Source organism: Panthera uncia, chromosome A2 (assembly GCF_023721935.1).
Source record: "Panthera uncia isolate 11264 chromosome A2, Puncia_PCG_1.0, whole genome shotgun sequence".
Classification (NCBI taxonomy): domain Eukaryota; kingdom Metazoa; phylum Chordata; class Mammalia; order Carnivora; family Felidae; genus Panthera; species Panthera uncia.
The window spans coordinates 160854243-160874850 of record NC_064816.1 but is presented as its reverse complement, the minus strand read 5'-3'; the positions used below and the strand labels follow the sequence as shown (position 1 = coordinate 160874850).

General features: G+C 50.6%; 1 long non-coding RNA gene across 1 annotated transcript; it reads left to right on the top strand.

Annotated features, from left to right (window-relative positions):
- Window positions 1-1393: 1393 nt before the first annotated feature.
- Window positions 1394-19597, top strand: LOC125930334 (uncharacterized). The gene is made up of 3 exons (XR_007460155.1): window positions 1394-1616; window positions 1711-1827; window positions 19259-19597. It is a non-coding gene; the product is annotated as an uncharacterized LOC125930334 (long non-coding RNA).
- Window positions 19598-20608: the final 1011 nt, after the last annotated feature.

Here is a 20608-nt window from a genome sequence, read left to right as displayed (position 1 = left end):
CTGCCCGGGAGCTTATTGACGCTGTGGGTACCGGACCCGTCGTAGGAGAACCTGATTCACAAGTGGCCCAGGGCTCTTGATGAGCCCCTCGTAGGCGGTGCAGAGGCCACACTTTGAGAAACACGGCTCTGGAACAGAGGAGTCTGCATGGAGAGGACAGGGAGATGTCACAGTGGGGCTGCCCAGGAACCACACCGGAGTGGAGATGTGGGCAGGGCGTTGGTGAGGGCACGTGCTGGGGGGCTGCGGGGGGCAGGGCTGGAAGGGCTGGAAGGCAGTGAGCCCTCGGCCAGCCCCGGGGGACCTGGGTGCTGGGTGTCCAGGCGGCTCCACATCCAATGAAGGCTCCATGTTGATCAGTCTTTGGATGTAGGCAGGCCCTGCAGGGAAGTGTGACCTTCAGCAAGGCGGTTTCGTCACTGAGACGTTCCCAATGAGCCTGTCGTTCCCCAGGTAGCACTCCCCAAAGCTGGGGGACCAGGGTCTCACTCCTGGGGTGCGGGGTCTGGGCAGTGCGCTTGGAGCCCCACGCAGCAAATGGGGCAAAGTCGGGGTGGGGGCGGCTACCTGACCACATCTTGTTCCCCACCGGGACCTCCTTCCTCCCCTCCTTCCTTCAGATTCATATTTGCTTCATTTAAGACACAACCCTCTGGCTTTCCTCCCCGGCGCCCCTTGGGACCACCTTCCTGTCTTGATCAACCGCAAATCAGCATCCTTATCCGCCCCCGTGACATCCTCCAGTCACGAGTGACGTGTGAATCGCCCATCGCCGGTATCGCAACCCCTGGTTGGCTCGTCCCCGGTGTGGACCTGTTTTCTCAAGTAGAGGCCTCACGGGGCATTAGGGTCCCGACCCGAGCTCTGCACTGGCAAGTGTTAGTCCGGTTCCTTTAAAAATAAGCATGTGGGCCGACCTGGGCGCATTCCCGTGGAGGTGAGCAGAAGGCGAAGGGGGGACCTTGCGCGCATCTCAGACTCGCTGTGGTCCCGGGAGAGTGAGCTGGCACCTGTGCTTAATGAGTCACCGGACGGCAACTCCAGCTTGAGTCCCTGACAGAAATCATGACACGAGGCGTGGGTGGGTTCGGTTAATGGAGGGAACCCTGATGGGCACACGCAGGAGGGGCTGGGAACGAATAAATCAGGCTTGCCAACGAGGAAGACAGGAGCTAAAAGCAGATTCAAGGGAGCAGTTGGTGCTCGAAAGGAACACTCCTAGTTCTCGTTTTACGTTCCACGGGCCTCCCTGGTGCATCCGGTGTTCCGGGCTCAGGCAACGCGCACGGCCTGAGCACCACCCGAGGCGTGGGCTCCATTCCAGGACCGGAAACAGAGAAGTAGGAAAGGTGGAGCCCGTGCCCCGGCACCGTGAAGGAGCAGTCATTGTTCTGTGTTTGTTCTGTGGATGAGGTAACGAGGGCACCCGGAGTTTAAGTGACTTCCTTGTCACACCCTTCCCGCACGGCAGGACCAAGACAGTCGTCACGATTCCTGGTGCGGAGCCCCCGTGGCGCGAGCTGTCTCCCCCGGGGGAGGCTGGAAGGTACACCTGCTTCGAGTTGTGAGCAGGCCCTCAGCCGGGGTCAAAGGCAAGTTCCCGCAGGACGGAATGTGTAAGTAACTTAGTTCTTTCCACCCTGACGGGACACGTAGCTTTTGAGGCTTGCACCGCTCTTTCTTCTTGATGGACGTGTCCTACACCCTCAGCGATATCCTCGGTCCCAAGGGGCAGAAGGAGCCTGATTGGACTCTTGCCGCGATCGGCACGCGTGCAGAACGGGCGCCCGGCAGAGGTGACGACGGTGGTGATCATCACAATCAGAGGTAACATACCTTAGTAACCAGTTTGCACACGGCCTTAGCGACGCGGTGAATGACCGTGACAAAGCGAGACCGCTCGAGGCGCGATCTCAGCCGTGGCGGAACAGTCGGCCGTCCCCAGGGCTCGACCTGAACGTATCATTTGAAAGGTCAGCGGTTTGCACAGGCGACTGTGAGGGGCGATGCACATACTTTCGAGGTTGAAGATGAAAAGAAACAACAAAGAAAGAGAGTGTGTGTGTGTGTGTGTGTGCTCACGTGCGTGTGTGGGCCCGTGCTTGCCTTTCCTGTGACTTCCAAAATGCCCTCGAATGCCGACTCCGCAAGTCCCACACTCACAGTGGTAGGGTCACATTCCCAACGCTTCAAAAATCTTTCTGATTTTCTCTGTCGCTGTTTCCAACCCTACGCAGCCTGTCGGCTGTGAGATGACAGAAGAGGTTAAGTTTGCACGGGTCTCTGAGCGCAGAGAGCCAAGGCCCCCGTGCCAGAGTAACAAGATTAATATGTTTTTGACAGAATTTAATAATCTGGTTTTATAATATTTAATTTTGTTCAGAAAATATCTCTCAGTAGGAAGCCTTTTTTCCTTTACTTACCTAAACATTATTACTTTAAAACAATTTCCTGGCACAAAGAATTTATTATGCAGACTTGTGATCTGATTCTTACAGGCCTTGGGGGGAGGGAGGGATTAACTTCTAGTTAATTTGGACATTCAACCAATTTTGACGAGTGGAGTCGTCAGCCTACTGCACATAGGGATACTTACATCTGGATTTATCTTCAGGACAGTTGACAGAGAGAAACTTTGCTTTTGCCAAGATGCCAAGCGGTCTTTCCGTTTCTTTCACTGAAGTTGGACACAATCAGTCATGTCACTTTGTCCCCCTGTGGGTTCCCAAAGATGGTTGTCAGCAAGTCTCCCTACGTGACAGCACTTTTACTAAATGACCTAATTACTCTCTTTAACGCCCCAAACAGTGATTTACCATCCATTGGGAAATTCCTAGTGGAGCCTTCTTGCTTAATATCTCGGTGGTAAAACCAGTGAAAATAAATTGTCTCTGTCGAAAGTCCTCTGACGGGGCTGGAGTTGACTTTGCACAAAGAGACGAGAGGGAAGGGATTCAACTTTCCCCAAACGGGGATGCTGGCAGATCAAACAGCCTTTCATCAGTATTTAAAAGTGATTTCTTTAGAATTCTCTAGACAGACTGTCCTCAGAACCATTTCACTGCCGGGGAAAGAAGTCCCAGAGTCTCAACGGCAAGTGCCCTTCCCCAGCAGCACCTCGCAGCCCCCCGGCGGCTCCCGCGAAAGCCCCAGTGATCACCCCCCACCCCGCCCCGTTGGACAGGGAACCACAGGGAGACCCTCGAGCTCTGGGCTGGCCATTGCAGGATCCGATACGCGGTCGAGACCCACACCTGACACTCCCTCCCCAGCCATCTTTCCTCCCAAATTGCTTGTCACAGTACAGCCGGACTGGAGAGGCCCGGGTGTGGTTGTTCCGGAGGAGAGGCTCCCGGGAAGGAGTCAGAGCTGTGGGGAAAAGACGAGAGGCCAGATGGGTTCTGGGTAACAATACTCACCACTGCACTTCGAGAAAAGGTGTTCCAGGCGGGGCAACTGTCCATCAGAAGTTAGCTTACAGTGAACTGCTCTTCCTATAGGGGCCAGGCTCTGTGCTAAAGGTTCGCATGCGTTTTCTCGTTCATCCTCAAAACACCTCCATGCATTAGATCCTGTTAGACCCACATTTAACAGAAGGGGCCATGGAGACCCACCCATCACACAAGCAGTAAGTGATGGGACGAGTTTTCATCCCAAGAATGAAATACATAAGAAAAGCAAATAAATAAATGCATCTATCCCCCTCTGTATTTAAACCCCAGGCTTTTGACCATGGGGGAGAAGGGAAAAAAAAAAGTTAGAGAGGGAGGGGGCCAAACCATAAGAGACTCTTAAAAACTGAGAATAAACTGAGGGTTGATGGGCGGTGGGAGGGGTAGGTGATGGGCATTGAGGAGGGCACCTGTTGGGGTGAGCACTGGGTGTTGTATGGAAACCAATTTGACAATAAGTTTCATATTAAAAAAAATAAATGAAAAAAAATAAACCCCAGCCTTTTGAGGGGACTCCCGGCCACACAGTGTGGTGGACACAGTGATGCGACACCGACACCCCCTTGGCATGCAGAATGTCCCTCTCCCACGGGCAGAAAGCCCACCCTCTGCATGAACTGTCGTCCGCTGGAGGGGCCGCCTCGCCCGGGGTTCGGGCCACTTCCTGGTGGTGCCCCGTGGTCACTGACGGGTCCATCAGGGGTCCGAAGGGTCGGGGTAAGTCTGCAGCCCATCCCGACCCTGGGTTTTGTGAGGACCGGCCGAAGCCTCTGCCGTAGGGACAGCACAGTTCGGCTTCTGTCTGCCCGGTTCTGCTCCCCACAAAGCTGCACACGGATCTCCACCTCACAGCCTGTTTCCTGGAGAGCCTGGTATATAACAGCCGACACGAGGGGTGGTCGTGGGCACAGGCTTGGAAAGGGGTCTGGAGTTGGGTCCCCCACCGGCCCAGTGCACTGGCGCTGGGTGAGGTCCTAGAAGCCCCCACCTGCCGTGGGCGCATTGTTAGAGCTTCCGCTGGCTGGTGTGAATAGAGACGATGCATCAGTGGACAGGAGCCATAGCTGCAATGGCTCAGACATCACACCAGGTCTGGACAAGTGATTTCAGGGATCGTGGAACCGAAGGGTCTCTGTTGGCAGTTACGGAGCTGAAAGATTGCTATGTTGGGGACAAGGAGGTGGGGCTTCTCGGTGGGCAGGTAGCCGTGAACAACAAGTATAAATATCTTTGCATTGAGTACTAACTTCCACCAGAGAGCACCCCTCATGGAAAAGGCATGAAAATTAAAGTATGCACAGAACTTCCAGCAGGTGATATCCGCCAGCCTCTCTCGTTGGTCCCCACAGTGTTGGCTCAATGGCACCATGGTGGCGGGGGTGGAAGCCAACGCTGTGCCCCTGGCTTGGGTCCCCCTCACCAAGGCTGATGTAGCTTCTAGCAGTGCCAGTGTGCCAGCGGCCCAACGCCCAACTTGTCAGCAACGAACGTCGACCCTGCACCCACCCAGCACCGCCAGCCGCTCTGTGGACAGTTGGTTACCTTGAGTCCCCTTCTAGTGCAAAGGGGCAGTGATTCATCTTGACTGGAATTAACACATATTCCAAGGATAAGAAGTTCTTCATGCCCCTGGGCTCTCAGAAGTCTTGGTTCACTGATACAATACACAGCATAGACTCTCCTTGGATGAAAGCATCTGCCTTTACCAAAGAAGTCATGGCAGGAAGCACAAGTCCCCGGCAGACATTGGTCCTTTCCGGAAGTCATCAGCCATGGAGAATCTGTCTGGAATGCAGGTGACTCACTGGAGCATCCTTTGGTACTCTGCCCAGCTCTGATGGTAAATGGATGAGAGTTGCAGCCACAGCCTAAGAGGAGCATGATGACCAGAAATGAGCTTCTGGTTTTCCTCCAATACAAAACCAGCCTAGATCAGCTGTGGCGCTAGCCAGGGGTGGGGGGAAAGGATGAATGTCTGTAGCAGCCTCGAGACACCTACAGGAGCAAGGACTTGTAGTCCACTGACTTTCCTGGTCAAAGCTTCCCCAAGAATAGAGACTAATCTGAATGCACGGAGCCGTTCCTGCGCAGGGTTCACTGAGGATATGAAGCCAGTGAGGCTGAGACAGGCACATTCCAGAAAGCGCTGTGTTGTGCCACCCACACCCATATTGCCCTTCCATGCAAGGCCTGGTCCTCCCAGCTGCTGGACCTGCTGGCTGCTGGGGACCCACGGCCCAGCGACTCTCAGGGAACTGCCATCAGCTGAAGGAGATGCCTCACTCAAGACCATGCCCCTCCGGTCTGAGCACTCCATAGGCACACCTATGTCCAGTGACTGGGCAATGTGGTTGCCTTCTCTTGATTAGGGGTAACTCTGGAGGACCCTCTCAGACTCAGAACTCCCCCTAGGATTATGTAAAGTCTCTGTTGCTCGTGTACCATAATCCAACTTCACTTTCTGCCCATTTGGGCTTCCCCCCTTTTAAGAGTTCCTACTGAGAGAAGCCCCCTCCCTAAAGCTTTTGCAAGACAGGCTAATATCTGTCTTGGATTCTATTTCTTAGTGACTTGTCTTGTGATAAGGATTGAAACTGCTTTTGAAAAACCAGAAACATCATTTCTGGAATTGTGTGTGGTTTTTTTTCTATTCATGTTAGGCAAACTTTAAAATTCTTGACCTTATCTTTGCTCAGATACGTAATCAGTAAATCTGAGCAGAGAAATTCCTGGCCCCAAGGCTGTTTTATTTTCCCCCAGGGAAACTCTCAGTCTGCCCCCAAAACCCCACTGGACAGACTCTTGTCCCGTTTCCTGTAACACCACGACTGGATACAATCAATATTGACACAACGTGTATTCATTCACCAAGTTAAAACAGTAAAGATGTTGACTGTAGGTAAGGAGTGACTGAGGGAAGATTGGCGTAAATACTAGACAAGCAATGCCTTCTTCCTGCTAAGGCACAAAAAGTAAGTCACTACCACCAATGATATCCATTTGATTATTAACAGAGCCAAACCATGCTAAGTTCAAAATACTGTCGTGATGTCAAATATGCAATGTTAGATAATAGCAGTGATAATATTGCTACTCTGATTTTGAACTCAGAAGACCGTATGTTGAGTAGCATTTTATACTTCATGAAAGACTTTTAAATTACTATCTCCATGGGTTTCAGAACATACCCCCGAATTTCCTAGGAGTTTCGCAGCCATGTCCCGGAGTTTCGGGGGTAAGGGGTCTATAGGGCAGGATTCCAGGAGCCCCACCCCTCTCCAACCTCAGTGGACCCGTCCGGCTTTATGTGTTGGACTCCCTTATGAGACTTCCTCTGAGCAGTGTGGACTCCAACTTTGCTGGCTCCAACTTTCTTGATTTGCTCAGGGACTGAGGACAGAAAGCTCCACCCTGAGCTCAACATAGCAGCCCTTCTGTGTGAAGTGCCTTCTGTCCCCCAAGTGGCTTCTTGACGTTGTCCTTGTAGTTTTCCAGTGAACTTAATGATGGCCTTGCCAAAAAATCTTTCAGGATGTCATTGTACTGCTAGCTTTAATGTGCCCATTATCTCCCCAATGGTATTTTCTGAGCACGTGTGCCCTACATAGCTGAAGCAGGAGAAACAGCCAGCCAGCCGAGTAAGGGTCATGCAGCAAGGCAGTGACACAGGTATTTTTAAGGCAGTATTTTGGCATTGTGTAATGCAAATCAGATGGTTTTTATTTTTAATAGAAAAGACCACCTGCATCTAAGGGAATCCTTACGAGTGATGGTTAATTAGTAGTAGTTACGATCTCGATAAGACCAGTCACGTTTGGGACCATAAATACTCTTTGTTAGTGATATTAGTCATAGTTCGAAAGCATCAGTGACTTATTTTGGTGCTTACTGTATGCCAGGCCCTGTTTTAATGGCTTTGTTAAATAGCTCACTTAAGCCTTGGGACCACTCTTTGAGATGAGTGCTCTTGATGATTCAGTATTATAGGAGGCAAAACTGTGGCACAGAAGCAGAGTCATTTGCCCACAGCCACATGGAGGGGGGAAGTATAGGAAGCCTGCCATCTGCACGGGCAGTCTGACTAGACTCTGCTTGGGATCATAGCATGACAAACAGTTCTGCTAACGCTTAGTGGTCCATTTGTTTTTACTGAAGCACAAGGCATTCCAGAATAAAAGAAGAGAGTGCTGATCTCTCTGGTTTAACTATCTGTGCATCTCCTTTAAGGGCAGAAGAATATGTTTTATAAAGATCAAGTCTTAGACCTTGCTTATGCTATGTTTTTGGAGCCATGTGGTCCGTATCTTTCATATGGGCAGAGTGCCTGGCACAGGGTAGGTGCTCAGTGAATAGTTCATGGGTAAATGGATTAGCGAGCGAAGGTTCCGTCGGGGAAGAAGTCCTTGGGAATTAGGGGGAACGTCTTTATGGATGAGCGATGTGAGCTCTAAAATAAATACGGCTATATTGATCCAAAGCTTCCCTTGGTGAAGTCCTAACTTCTTCATAGAGATTTGTCCAGCCAACATGACTACAGGGATGCCCCCCTTTTTAAGTTTCCTATAACAATTTTAAGACCGCTGTAGAACATCTGAAGAATCGCCAACCAAATGTGAGTTGAAAGTTGACAAGGCCTAGTGGGAGGGATTCCACTGCTGGCTATGGTGTAACAGCTGGTTTTGGACCGCCCCCCCCCCCCACTACGGACAACTACAAAATCTGTGGGCAGACATCAGGGAGCAATGGGGGCAGCCATGACTGAAGATCCAAGAGTCTTCAAAGAAGCAAAATGAATTGAGGTGTTCCCTACATCCCCACCACTATTCCTTTCCAGGAAATTTGCTCATTCTTGACAAAGCACAGACATTGCATCAGTTAGGTCCTTCAGGAAGCAGACGCTTAAACAAAATTAGGCGCATAAGTAATTTTTTTAAGGATGATATCCATGGAATATAAAATGGAAGGGAAGCTGAATGGGGCCAGAATGACTCCCGTGAAGGAAAAAGGGGGAGGAGGAAGGATTTGGCCAGGGAGAACCGTGGGCCTGGAAAGCTGAAAGTTTTGGAGAACCCCCATAGGAAGCCCAGGGCAATGGTTGCCCATTAGGGGAATCCTGCACTAGCCTCCTGAGGGAGAACATAATGATGGTGCGAAATGTGAGGTGCACCCTGACGACACTGAGCCAGCAGCTGCGGCTAAGTGCACTCCTTTTGGGTGAGTGGCGATTCTTTCCTGAAGGGCAGTCTGAGCATCAGACTTCCAAGGCTGCCACAGAGGCTGCGCAGAAAGGTATCGCGTATGTGTATCTGGAGTCTCAGAGGATGGGAAGGAGAATGGAAGCAGAAGCAACACTTAAGAGACATGGGCCAAGAATTTTCCAGAATGGATGAAAGGCAAGTCACAAATGCAAGCCCTAAAAAAATTTAGCAAGACAAAGACAACCACACTAAATATATCATAGTCAAACTGCTGTAAAAAATGGGGACAAAAATAAATCATAATAGAAGGCAGAGAAAACAAGCATAACCTTCAGCTAAACAGTGTTGGGGTCACTGATGACTTTTCAACAGAAATGATGGAACCTGGGAGACAATGGAATGGCATCTTGAAGGTGGGGTGTTGTAACGTCCTATATCTTGATCTGGCTGGTGGTTACACAGATCTGGGAACTCAGAAAAGATGTACTGAGCTGTATACTTAAAATGTGTGTATTTTGTGCAGGTAATACTTTAATCGAAAGGCGGTGCTGCTCCTGTGCATAGAATGGCTTATGCTTTGTTTATTTTTTTTTAATTTTTATTTTTTAACGTTTATTTATTTTTGAGACAGAGAGAGACAGAGCATGAACAGGGGAGGGTCAGAGAGAGAGGGAGACACAGAATCTGAAACAGGCTCCAGGCTCTGAGCTGTCGGCACAGAGCCTGATGCGGGGCTCGAACTCACAGACCGCGAGATCGTGACCTGAGCTGAAGTTGGAAGCCCAACTGACTGAGCCACCCAGGCGCCCCTAGAATGGCTTATAAAAAAAAAAAGCATAGAAGCTGGGAACCATTTGGGAAGCTATCATTTGTGATGGCACAGAGAGACTCCAGTGGTTGTAGGAATAAAAAGGAGAGAAGTGGAAAGAGATGAAGTTGGGCAGGACAGTTCACAGCTAGCGGGATGTAGGGTGTGAAGGAAGAGCAGAATTAAAGGCGACTCCTGGAGTTTGGGCTTCAGCAGCTGGATAGATGGTGGCATTTATGGAGAGGGCGGTAACCTGGAGAAGCTTGCATGGAAAATAAAGGATACCATTTTGATGTAGTTTATTTCAGACAGATAGCTGTTAGGGAATATCATCTTAGATCCCGTCATTGTTTCGATAAACTTTACTTTCTATTCATTTACATATACGCATATATGTGCAATGCATAATTTTTACAAATGCAAAAATGACGATCTGATACACACTTCTGCCTGTTACAGTGTCGCTTCCCTTGTTCCTTTTCATTTTTCAGCATGACTCCTTTTCCCCTTAGTGTCCACACTCTGTTATTCCTAGGCGGTCGTGTCAACAGCAGGTAGGTGTCCTTACATTCTTCATTCTGCCCTCCAGAGTGCCACAGAGGGCGGGATCATTGCTTGTTTCGCGAAGATTGGATTATGTTACACAGAATTCTGCATCACTCTTGATTCCTCACAGAAATCCTGCCAAGTGATCGTGTTTACCTTTAGTCTGTTATATTTAATGGCTGCCTTATGCTCCAGGGGGTGGGCAAAATCACTTATTTAGACAGTTCCTCCATTGATGGACACTCTCTGCCTTTCCAGTTTTTTTTTTTTTCTGCTGTGAACAATCCTGCAATAAACATTCTAGAATATATGTCCTTACATGCCAAGTAATTTATTCCATGAGAAGTTTTCAGGGGAGAATTTACAGGTTGAAGACTCGGTGTTTTTATATTTAAAAAAAATTATTTAATGTTTATTTATTTTTGACAGAGAGAGAGAGAGCGGGGGAGGGGCAGAGAGAGAGGGAGACACAGAATCCAAAGCAGGCTCCGGGCTCTGAGCTGTCAGCACAGAGCCTGACGTGGGGCTCAAACTCATGAACTGTGAGATCATGACCTGAGCCAAAGTCGGATGCTTAACCAACTGAGCCACTCAGGCACCCCAAAGAGTAAATGTGTTTTTAATTTTAATAGCTTTTGCCAAAGTTTCTCCTCTTCCTCCCCAAATCTGTAACACTTTATAATAATCCCTCTAACAATGTATGAGTACTCTTTTTCACTGCTAATTCTTTTTAAGTTGGTGCCAGTCTAGTGGACATAAAGTAATATTTATTGTCATTTTAATCAATATTTTTTCACTATTGATAAATGTAGATATCTTTTCATATTTTTTGAGCACTGTTCTGTGAATGGCCTATTTACACCTTTCAACATTTTTCCACTGGTTATTCTTTATTATTTATTCAACTTTAAATTTTTATTTTTATTTAATTGTCTTCATCACCGTTTATTTTACCTTACAGGGATTACCTCATTGTCATCTGAGGCACAAATACATATGTTTTCAGATCTATCGCTTGTTCTGCATAGAATACATTTGGAGCTTTTGTTATTATGTGTGTAATCAATTATGTGTATGTTTTCTTAAGTCTTGGATTTCCACTCTTTCCAATACCTTTCCAGGGCCCGAACCCTAGATGTTACGTGTTGTGGCCTGGATTTCCTAAGCAAGTTATTTCCTACACTTCATTTCCTGATTCTTCTAGAGTTTCTTTGTTGTAGGGGATGAAACTTCATTGTCTGATTCCTCCATCGGGAGGGCCAGCTGTGTCAGGATCGCTTATCGGTCTCTTTGTCAATGGACATGAGCTGTCAACTCTGTCCTGCACTGAGTTCTTATGCGCACTGTGACGAGTTTCTGAGCTCGCCATTCACTCGGCTGTCCTCCTTGCCCATCACACACCGGTGTCGTGGTCGCTTCACGTCGGGGCCGTGGGTTACACTCTGATCCCTGGAATGAGAGCCGGTCCTTCTCCCCATCAGCTTCTTGACTCTTCTTGGCACTGGCTCTTTTATACAAATATTAACATCGTTTCAGCCTGTTAAAAACTTGGCATTCTACCTGCAGTTCCTTTAAATTTGCATTACATTAATTTGGGGAGAATTGCCACTTTCGTGACAATAATTCTTTTCATCTGGGAACAGGGCTATTGTTTTATCGGTCCAGATTCTGTTTTATGTCCTTAGAAAAGATTTCCCAGATTTTGTCTTGTAGATATTGTGCCTTTCGTATTAACTTTATTTCTACATATGTTAGTGTTTGTCACTGTTGTGAATATAATTTTTTTTCTCTTATTCTCATTTTACATTCTTATTGTTAGGGTGGAGAAAGTTATTAATTTCGTACATTTGCATAAATATGACAAGTTACTAAGCTTTCCAGTGAATTGTAGTTTTTTGTTTTGATATAAGTTCTTTGGGTTCCCATTACCCAATCAATCCTCAGCAACGGGATATGGTTTCACTTCTATTTTTTCTCTGTTTATACAAGTTAAGTCATTTTCTTGTTGTTTACTGAATTCACTAAAAATCTGAGACAGTGTCAAAGTATAATGCTATTATAGACATCCCTTTCTAGTTCCTGATTTTAATTTAAATGATTGTAAGATTTTACCAGTTAGGAAAATATTTGCCATTGGGTTTTGTTAAGTAACCTATATTTATTTTTCTCTCTTTTCTGTGTTACAGAAAGTTTTCATTAGGAAGTTTGGCTGCATTTTTCAAACACTTTTTTAACACTCCATTTATGATAATTTGTTGAAGCAATGGACTGTATTGATAGCCTTCTCCGTATTGATCAATTCTTGTGTTCTACATGGCCGTGCTGTGTTATTCTCTTAATTCAATGTTAATATTTTATTTATAATGTCTGCATTTATGTTTTTAAGCGAGATTAGCCCATAATTTTTGTCTTATCTTTATTGAGTTTTTGTATTAAAGTTATGTTGAGTTTATAAAATGAGTTTTCTATGCCCTGAAAGAGTTTAAGTAACACTGATATCACACATTGGTCCGATCTTGATTCAACCCTTTATGGTAGTTTGTTCCTGCTTCTTAGTTCTGTAATGAAAATATGACCCAGAGTCAGCTAAGATGAAATTATAACCATTGGCACAAAGACAAGTAATTTAATATCCTCTGTCTTAAATTATGCCTGATTTTTGCGATGGGATGCCTCGTTTAAAAAATCATAACCCACTTCATAAACCATTTCTTCAGCCACTGTGCATTTTTCGTGTGTGGTCTGGAGCAGGGGACAGAACGCTCTTTGCTGGCACCGACGTTCCCTGCCACAATGTCGTGGCCTTCAGCCCTGGTCTTGCGGAAGTAAGAGGGGACGAGAAAGCCACCTTATACACCTCATCCGAGGGCCACAGGAGGGAGTGCACAAGTGACTGTTAACTGTCCCCAAACACCATCATAAAACCAAGCAGAACTTGGGTCCAGTGAAACTTATTTTTTTAAATGAGATTTCCCGGCACCCCCGGGAAAATGCTGTGAAGGCAACTGCTGGTTTGCAACCCAGGTGTTCATCCATGTCTCCTGGGAGTGTCACGTACTCAGGCCATGTTCCCTGATGGTGATGTGCACAAGACAGGTAATCAGGGAGACAAGGAAAAGCATCTGTCCTTATTCCTGTTCCATGTCTAACATCTGCATTTTTAAGGTGGTTTTAAATCTGAAGGTCAGCTCCACAGTGATAGTCTTATTAAAATGTTCCCTAGTCTGTATTTCAATTCCAGCAATTTCTATTTTGCCTTCCCTTGGGTTTTAAGTGCTCTGGATCTCCTCTTCTGACTCAGCAGGGTGAGGGCGAGCGTCCTATAGACTTGCAGTGAGCCGCACTGTCTTTGTTGCACACACAGTGGACCCTGCCACTCCCTCAGCGGGGACCTGCCGCTCCCTCTAAGGACACTTTTCAACTCCACTCTGTCTCATGCTCACCCCAGCCCCGTCAAAGCTGGTGCTCCGAAAATGGCTCACTTAGAACGACCTCTCAGGGTCGTCAGTGGATGGAGAGGCTTTCTTCACCTCAACAAAGCTCACATATAATTGTGATGAGTGATTCTCTCTTAAAATTGGACACAAAGAAGGGATCCTAATGAGCTGCAATGGTTAGGTATTGCCCTTGCTAAGGCAGAAGGGCATAACGACGCGGTAAATAACAGACACAGAAATTCTGGAAACAGGCATGTGTTGTGCACTATGCTGACTTTCCCTCTGGAGGAAACACACGGTCTGAGGTGACATGGTCAGAAGATGATGGGGAGCATTGGTGTAGAGGCATGGAATTGAGATTGGTGTCTGTGTGTGTTAAAACAGGTTATCTCTTTGGGGGACCCTGTCTTCTCACCTCCTAGCTCTAAATGTGAAATTTGTATTTAATCTATAAGCGCGATCCTCTGCGTCATGAGTGGTGGGCCACCGACCGCCTTTCTCCGCTGCACCGCCAGCCACCCCCAGCCTTCCTGGGCTGGCGGTAGGTGTGGAGTCCAGTGAGGCTCTGGATCCAAGAGGCTGATCCCTCCCTCCTCACTGCCTGCCCGGGGATGGTCATGTCTGCCATTCAGATGCCCCCGCCTCTGTTCTGGGCCCCCACGTCATTCTGAACCACTCTGCATCTCCCACTGCCACCTGTGTCCTTCAAGTGACCTCCTGCCCCTTGTTTTTGCCCCGAGTAGACGTGTTCCGAGGCTAGGCAGAGCTGTCACCACCTCCAGGGACTATTTCCAAACAGGCTTGGGCTGCAGGCTGTCCACCGGGCCGTGTGGTCCAGTCTCAGTGCCTCGTAACCCCAAGAGCCCCATTCCACTGACCTGCATTGCACGCCGGACTATGTAGTAACCATGAGGGGGTCTGGCCAACACACGAGAACCTTCCACCCAGGTGAGGACCCCGCCCGGCTGAGGGGCTGTCGCCTCACTCAAATACCACTTCTCTGCTGACAGTACATTCTGGAAGTCTTTTTTTTTTTTTAACATTTATTCATTTTTGAGAGTGAGAGAGACAAAGCATGAGCAGGAGGGGGGTAGAGAGAGAGGGAGACAGAATCAGAAGCAGACTCCAGGCTCCGAGCTGTCAGCACAGAGCCCAACGCGGAGCTCAAACTCACGGACCGCGAGATCATGACCTGAGCTGAAGTCGGACGCCCAACCGACTGAGCCACCCAGGCGTCCCTGGATGCCGTTTTATGATGCCGGCCTCAGTCATAGCACCTTCTTTTGAATATCTTCATGGTGGTTGGGGCGCCTGGGTGGCTCAGTCAGTTAAACGTGTGACTTTAGCTCAGGTCACGATCTCACGGTCCATGAGTTTGAGCCTCTTGTCGGGCTCTGCGCTGACGGCTCGGAGCCTGGAGCCTGCTTCCGATTCTGTGCCTCCCTCTCTCTCTGCCCCTAACCCACTCGCATTCTGTCTCTGTCTCTCTCAAATATAAATAAACATTAAAAAAAAAAAACATTGAATATCTTCATGGTGGAAAATGTCAATTCTTTAAGCCCAGGTTTGACTTTGGGAAACAGTGAACAATCATTAAGAGACGAGTTTCATGAAGACGGTCAGTGAATGAGCTGTGGCTTTGTTTGGGTTAAAGGTTGGGCATGACTGTAAACTGTCTCTGACGATGATCCTGGAGGGCGATTCCGACCACCGAGGAGGTCACTGAGACAAGAGCACCGCATTATGGGGCACACTCCCTGTCGTTAAAAATTGAGATACTTTGGGCTAAAGCCTTGCCTGTCGAGCCGCCTCGTGACCGGGCCTGCCTGTCGTCACTCAAGGAAAGTGCGGGGTGTCGTGGGGGCTGGGGACCCTGCACGTCTGCCCGCATCCCCTCTGGTGAAGACAGACAGACCCCCGGGAGCCGCTCAGCCCCCTCGTGAGAGCGTTGTGCTCCTACCCGTGACGGAGCAAAGTCCGTGTGCCCAAACCAGGGGGCGAGCAGCGTCTCCTCTGAGGCTGACGTGACAAAACGCTGACGCCCGTGCCCAGTAGAGGGAGGCCCAGAGGATCAGCGCCCTCGATGTTGCCAGCTGGCGACTTCAGGCACACGGCTTGCCCGCTCGGATCCTCTGTGCACCAGTCTCCTGCTACCCCTCCTTCCCTCGTCCCACATGCCGGGCTGTGGTCTACACCCGAGGGAGCCACACTACCCGGTGCCTTTGCCCCCCGGCCTCTGGCGGTGTGGCCAGCGGCTGGCACAGGTCAGGTGGAGAGCAGGGGTGAGGGTGTGAGGAAGGTGGAGGCCTGTGCGCGCCCTCCTGTCTGCTCCCGTGGCTCCCCGGGCTCCCCTTCCTCATGGCCAACCCGGACTCGGACTCCGGTCTCTGGGCCCTCCTGCTGTGGCTCATCTGCATAAGCCTGGTGTTCAGGTTCCTGGTCTTGCAGCAACTTCCCAAGCAGCTTTCTGTATTAAGGTGTTTTTGTTTTCATGTTTATTTATTTTTGAGAGAGAGAGAGAGAGAGAGAGAGAGAAAGCATGAGCAAGGGAGGGTAAGAGAGAGAGACGGAGACACAGAATCCAAAGCAGGCTCCAGGCTCCGAGCCGTCAGCACAGAACCCGACGCGGGGCTCGAACTCACGGACCGCGAGATCGTGACCTGAGCCAAAGTCGGACGCTTAACCGACTGAGCCACGCAGGTGCCCCCTACTTTCCGTGTTAAGTTCGTGTATGTCGAAACACCTAGAATGCTTCTTGTGTGCAGAGGGGAGACCAAAACTGTCCTACTCCCAGGTTTTTACAGAGACCCACCAACTGAGGGATATGAACACTTCTGCTGAGTAAAAACTAGTGTGAGGTACGGACCACGAGAGACACCATGGGTATTGCCCTCATTAGTTGAGATAGTCCTGTGGCCGGGTTAGGTGTTCTGATGCTTCCGCCTTGAGGCTGGGCAGCATCCGTGGTGGGTGGGGGGGGGGGGAATGTAGAAGGAAGGGTCCACACGCCTGGTTTCCCTCTTAAGAATTCAGAACACTTGCCCAGCTGCCCAGAGGGACCTCAGCCTTTCTTCCACCCCTGCCTTCCCCTCCCACCCCTGCCTCCCCTTCCTGGAGGAGCTCCGAGTGGCTGGTGTGTAGGACGCGCTGAGGGCCAGCAGAGGAAGAGCGTGTCTTCACCCGCCAGGGCCCCGAGCTCACTGTTCGGCTCACGCACCTCTGGGCAGGGCCTTGCCCGTGAAATGCAGACATCCATTAACTGGCCTCCATGTGCGCCTGGGTATACATGCATCCTCTTTCTCCCTCTTCTCTCTCTCTCTCTCTCTCTCTCTCTCTCTCGCTGCTTCTCTCCTCCTTCCTCCCCTCCTCTCCTGTGACCCCCGCATTCCAAACCAACACCAGTCGCGACAAGGAACAAAATGACTGCCGTCTCCCCAGCCCTTTCTCCAAGTGGGGATAAGGGCGTGTCTGCAATCCCCCGTCTGCTAACAAAGGGAAAGGTGGTAACAGCTCTTCTCTTTCAAGAAACCTGGCCACCGCCGTCCTCCTCGTGTGTTGGAATTAGGCATCCCAAACAAAACCAGCAAATCCAGCGCCGTCCATGAAATACGCGCTCCCTAATTGCTAATGTTTCCTTTTTGATAACTAAAAAGACTGCACATTAAATAGAAGGAGATTTAATTTCTAGTTTAAATACAGCTGCTGTGATTCTTACGCTCCACACAGCTGTTCCGAGGCTGGCACGGGGCCACGGCGCAGAGGCTGCATCACGTCCGTCCTCATTGTCTTTCCGACACACGCACACAGAGCATCTTGGAGTGTTTGGGAAACATTGTATTCACTCGCAGGTCTGCTCTGCACAGCAGAGGGACGAGCCTCGCCGGCCGCACCTCCAAGCTCTTTGCACCTGCCAGGCCGTTTCTTCCTCCCCCTCTGGCAACGTCCTTTCTGTGGAGGAAAATAATCTGTTTTACCATCTTTCTTCCCATTCTGGGCAGGGACGGACCCAAAAGAGCACAGGATTTCTTAGACTTGCTAAAAAAAAATATATTTAAAAAAAAAAAAAAGAATTTTTTTTTTTTTTAAATAAAGGGACTGATCACATGTTTTTATTTTGAAACCCACGAGAGCAACGTTTCGGGTTGGAGTCTTAAAGGGACGTTGTCAATCTGTGTCTGCGTCTTGGGGGTGGAGAGGAAAAGAAATTGCTGCCAAATGCTGTGTCGTTCGCAATTCATTTCAGAAGGAAAATAATCTTAGAAGATACAGGAGGAAATTAGAAAGATTAAAGTCTTCAAGGACGTTCTGACCACTTGCTTCAGTTTCGGAGCTGCCCTCCGGGGGGGACTGGAGCGGCTCGCGCTCGGTGCAGGGCAGTGATTGCGGTCAGGTTCACGCGGCGGGAGCCCAGCCCCGCCGAGTCCTGACTGACGCCCCAACGCTCTTCTTTCGGGGATTTACCCTCGGCAGTGCCCGCAGCTGCCCCGGGCTCACACGGCTGTGCACCACCACACCGGGGGGGGGGCACTCCCAGGCCCCAGGTGCAGCCCCCCGCCCTCCCGCCACGTTCCGCACACGTGTGCCGCTGGGGCGGGTCTCTGACCCGTCTCCTTGACCATGGGTCGGCCCTCTCGAGGCTTGCAGGGTAGCGGACTGGGGACCGGCGGCCTGACCGGAAGCCAAGAGAACTGTCTGCGTCCAGTGAACATCCAGACCTGGCCTCACTTCCTCTGAGGAAGGTCATCAGCCCCATCAAGTCCCCGCAGGCTAGTGCCCCAGCGTCCGGGATGGCCATAACCAGGGGCCACAGACGGGGTATGTTAAATAGCAGTTTATCTTCTCCCAGTTCTGGAGGCTGAGAGTCTGAGATCACAGTGTGGGCAGAGCTGTGTCCTCCCGGGGCCTCTCTCCCCGCCTCGTGGACACTCTCTTCTCCCCGTGTCCTCACAGGATTGTCCCTCTGTGTCTGCATCCTGACATCCTCTTCTTGTAAGGACACTGGTCACACTGGATCAGGGCCACCCTCCTGACTGCCTTAATCACTTCTTTAAAGCCCGTCCCAAACACAGTCACTTCCTGAGGTCCTGGGGTTAGGACTTCACTTAACCTAATGAATCTGGGGGACACAGCCCAGCCCCTAACAAAGGCTGGGCCCATAGGGAGCTGAGTGGAATGGTAAGCCGCCAACCAGAGTGTGGGTCCAGTCTACCCAAGAGCAATAAACATGTCTGTCACTTGTCCCAGGTCATCAGGACGTAGCTTCGCTGACTCTCAGTGTGACCTGCTTTCCCACTGACTGGATTTAACAAACGGCAAGAGGAGAGAGGAGGGAATGACTGAGGAGAGCCCTGCGCGTGTGTGTGCCTTTGACCCAGAACAGTCATTCACCAACTAATTGAGCCCTTGGGGAAATGACTGTCTCCATAAAAAGGGAAGGGTGGGCTGAGTGGCCTTGGAGGTCTTCAATACCCCCATGGTGACCAAGTCGACTACAAGTCAACTGTAGCAAACTACAGTCTGAGGGCCCTGGCCCCCCACTTGTCTTTGTAAATAAAGTTTTATTGGAATACAGCCACGCTTATTCACGTACAGACTATCTCCCTGCCATCATGCAGACTTGAGTAACCAAATGGAGACCACATGGACCACAGAGCCTAAAACATGCACTACTGGCCCCTCACAGAAGCGTCTGGACTTCGAGCCCTGGGATCGGTCAATGACTGGTGTTTGTTGGGAGGGTGGCCGACAGCAAAACCAACTTACAAGAGTCAGCGGAATGTGCGTTCATTTGCTCTAACGTGTGGTATTTCTTTCCAGTCTGTGTGGGTGAAAGTTGAAACTTCGGGGCCACGGCCTACCGGGTGTGTGCTCAGAGATTCACAGCCATGCGTGACCTCCCCCGTCCCGGGCCACCAGACCAGCCGTGGAGTCACTGGAGCCTGGGTGCCTGTTCGGGAGGGACGTGAGCCCCACCCAGCCTCTGCCCAGCCTCTGCAGAGCTCGTCTCCCATGGAATCGCCAGCTGAATTCGGTGACCGCAGGGGGCAAAACCGAGCCTTTATTTTACTTCCTGTGTCATCAACAAGCTAAAACTTTTTAATAAAACCATCTGTTCTTCTTAAATACTAAATAAGAAAATGTCAACAAATATTGCTGAATAGAGTTGCTCTTTCATTTCTGTTCTGGTCCCACGGCTACATGTTGGGGAAGAGAAGCCCCAGGGAGCCGGGGCGGGGAGGGGGAGGGTCCGAGCTGTCCCTCCGCTCCCACGGGGCCCTTGGGGATGGGGGTGCGGCCAGAGCTGGTGCAGCAGCTCCTTGGGGCGGAAGGACATGTGCAGAGGTGACTGAGCGTGTCACTTCTCCTGTCTACACAGAGCCCATCTTCGTCCAGGAGCAAACGTGGCTTACGGGGTGCCTACAGTGTCCTTGGCAAATGCCTTAAGGCAACGCTTTGGCTGTCGTAAGCCACCGAATGCCAGTGGCCCGGGCTCTGCTGCGACATTTTCAGCGCCCCCCCCTCCCCACCTCACCCCGCCCCCCGGGGCCCGCAGCACTTTCTCCCAGTCTCCCGCCCTGTGCAGACCACGCTGGCCAGGCGTCTCGGTTCTGCCGCCTCCGTCCCAGGCCCTGGTGCTTGTGGTCAGGAGCGGGTGTCACTCAGCTGTGTGTCCCCAGAGTGGCCGCTCGGTGCCCTGGCCAGCCCGGGCCTGCGGGTGCACGCCCCCACCCTGGAGGTCGGGAAGACCCGGGCAGGGGGGTGCCTTGTTCCCATTGCATCCCCCGAGCCCCAGAGAATGTGCGGCGCATAAGCGGTGGTGAACGCTAGCACTGGTTGAGCGCCTACTGTGTGCACTGCAGCCCCTCACCTCAGCCCCACAGACGCCTTCCAGAGGGGCCTTCCGGGATTCGAGCCAGGCGGGGCCCAGCGCACTGCACACGTCCTGACGCGTGAGCCTCGACGTGCAGGGGGGTAGCCACGGCCTGCCTTCGCCGTGGCAGAGCGACCGTCCTGCAGGAGACGAGACCCCGTGGGAGGAACTTGCTAGAAGTTCAGCAGGATGTTGTGGCAGAGGACGGGGTGAGCCCCCAACATTTGAGGGCTCAGAACACTCACGGAAAGGAAGGGGACGCCTGCACCCCAAATCTGCGCCCGGCCACTCCCGCC